The sequence below is a fragment of the Spermophilus citellus genome, assembly GCF_964194105.1.
Source record: "Spermophilus citellus genome assembly, chromosome: 5".
Taxonomy (NCBI): Eukaryota; Metazoa; Chordata; class Mammalia; order Rodentia; family Sciuridae; genus Spermophilus; species Spermophilus citellus.
The window spans coordinates 93,715,517-93,718,412 of record NC_138186.1 but is presented as its reverse complement, the minus strand read 5'-3'; the positions used below and the strand labels follow the sequence as shown (position 1 = coordinate 93,718,412).

General features: G+C 47.7%; 1 pseudogene across 1 annotated transcript; it reads left to right on the top strand.

Annotated features, from left to right (window-relative positions):
• The first annotated feature begins 655 nt into the window (after nt 1-655).
• LOC308649443 (MAP/microtubule affinity-regulating kinase 3-like) lies at nt 656-2,662 on the top strand (annotated as a pseudogene). Its single transcript has one exon. The product of its transcript is annotated as an MAP/microtubule affinity-regulating kinase 3-like (transcript).
• The last annotated feature ends 234 nt before the right edge of the window (nt 2,663-2,896 follow it).

The window sequence follows — 2,896 nt, the reverse complement described above, 5'->3', positions numbered from 1 at the left end:
ATGTGCCATGCCAGGGGGTCCCAAGTGCATCCTGAGGGTGTGTTATGATTAAGTAGTTTATTTGGGAGATCATCACTTCCTAGTTCTTCTGGTGACTTCTCCTTCCTGTGGAGAACAGATAACTCAAGGCAATCTTGTTCCCTGCCCCCAGGTTAGGGAGGGAGACAGGGAGAAGGGGAAAAGAAAAACATTTCCCCTTTTAAAATAAGCAGCCAGGGTTATATTCAAAAGGTAAAGTGGACCACACTTATAACCCCAGTGCTCTCACCAATCAACTTTACCATCCAAATTGATTGATAAAGTGTGTTCATGTCCAGCTGCATATTTCTGGGAAAAAAAAAAAGTAGTTTTCGTTTTCATCAGGTCTTGACCCCCAAATTGTCAAGTTCCATAGACAGAGTAACTGCCTGGATCCTTCATCCACTTAGGGTGCATATGACCACTCTTTAAGGAGTCAGTACTTTATGACTGAATTGACTGAGAACCCTAGAAATGAGTGGACCTAGAACAACTCCTCATTTGCCTTTTGGCCTTTGTTTCCCCTTCCCTTGCCTAGCCCTCACCTGTCCTAAACTCGCCAGTGATACCCAGACCCACTGAAGTGATACCCATATATCATTGAAGATTTTCAATGAAAAAGAACTTAGGTCAAACTATGCACACCTCACATGGAGATGGACAGCCAGAATATACCTCCCACACCGGGCCCCCTGGAGCACAGTGTAGAAAAGCCACAGCTTCCTCTGCAGGTGAGCAGCCTCACATTGAAAATTACAGAGTGGTGAAAACCACCAGCAAGGGAACCTTCACGAAAACAACCTGGTGGTCACATCCTCACAGGTAAAGAAGTGGCAATAAAGATCATTGACAAAAGATTCCTGAAGCCAGAAGTTCTACAAAAGCTATTCGGAGAGGTCAGAATCCTATAGATGTTAAACCACCCAATATCGTGAAGCTCTTTGAAGTTATTGACACCAAAAAGCACTCTGACTCATACTGGAGTACTCCTGTGGTGGTGAAATTTTGGACTATCTGGCTGAGAAAGGAAGACTGTAAGAAGAGGAGGCAAGAACTAAATTCCGCAGATCATGTTGCAGTCCAATATTGTCACCAAACGCAGGTCGCCCACTGAGACCTGAAGGAGGAGAATCTGTAATTAGATGCACAGATGAACATCAAGCTACTGACTTTCGACTCAGTAATGAGTTTACACTTGGGTATAAACTCAACATGTTTTATGGCAGTCCTCCCTACGCAGCCCCAGAGCTCTTCCAGCACATAAAGTACAATGGTCCAGAAGTTGATGTGTGGAGTCTTGGCGTGGTTCTATACACCCTAGTCACCGGGTTGCATTCTTTTGTTGGGGGCAATGTGATAGAACTTAGAGACAGAGTGCTACAAGGTAGATACTCTGTATATGTCAACAGAATGTGAAAATCTGCTGAAACGCTTCCTGGTGCTCAATCCAACTAAGCGAAGCACCCTGGCCGAAATTATGGGAGACAGGTGGATCAACAGAGGCCTTGATGTCCTCCAACCCTTTGTTGGTCCAGAGGTGGCCATCTCCCACAGAAACATCTCGTTGGCTAAGGTGCAGCCAAGCAGGGTCCTCAGAAAGAGCACCAGCTGGCCTCCTCACTGCAAAGTGCAGTGAAGCGTTTCCACTCAGAAGCAGACGCAGTTCCTGGACCATGCTGGCACTGGGCCATATCCGACCAGCACTGCCCAGAGTCACCTCAGAGAACATCAAATGGCCTCCCAGAAATCCGGTGGCAGTGCTGTGGGAGGAAAGGGAATTTCTCCAGCCAGGCCCGTACCTGGGATCACCACCAGTCCCAAGGAGCTGGAGACTCCTGAATTCAAGAAAATGCCTGCTGCCTACAAGAGCAGCACACCATCTGGAGGGAGGACACTGTGGAGTAAGTACATTTGCCGCAAAACAACCAAAGCAGACACACGTTCAGTGAGCCAGAATGGTCAGAACAATAGCACCTTCCCTGCTCAGAGCCCTCCAGCGACTTCAACCCACAGTGTCCCAAGTACCTCCACCCGGGGCTGCATCTGCTTCCCCAGAGCCAGTGCCCTTCGTCGAATGTTCCACCGCCAGCCCCGGGAATGCCAAACTGCAACACGCGAAGGTCCTCTTGCCTCACCCAGCTGCTTCCATCCAGCTGAAGAATTGCCCCAGACTCAGAGAGGCACCACTTGTGGTTTTACATCTAAATTCACAAGAAGGCCTCCAGCTGAGTCTGAGAAGACCCTGAGATATAAGGGCTCAAGTCATCATGTCTCTGCTGAGCAGAGAAAGGAGAACCAACAATCAAAACCTCGCTCCCTGCACTTCACCTGGAGCATGAAAATCACCAGTGCCATGGATCCCAGTGACATCATGAGGGAAATCCGCAGGGTGCTGGATGCCAACAACTGCCAGTACATGCAGAAGACGCCCTTTCTGCTCTTCTGCATCCATGGAGATGGGTACACCGAGAAAGTGGTGCAGTGCGAGATGGAGGTATGTAAACTTCCCAGACCGTCTCTGAACGGGGTCCACTTCAAGCCCATATCAGAGAAATCCAAGGCATTCAAAACTATTGCTTCCAAAATTGCCAGTGAGCTCCAACTGGAACCCAGTCATTGGGATGTAAATGAAGCAACAACTTGAAGTGTTTTCCTCAACACTGATGGACATATAGAATAACAATTAGGCTTCAGAGAGGCATTGTCATTTCCATCTTCCATCTTCTACATCATGACCTGAAAATCTGAGGTGAAGAACACCACGCCTGGGAGTGGAAGCTGGTCTCTACTACAAATGTCCTAATGTCATGAGACACTGAAAAGGAAAAAAGAAAAAAAAGACCCAATTGAGATGTGCAAATTCCTAACAGTTCAGTGC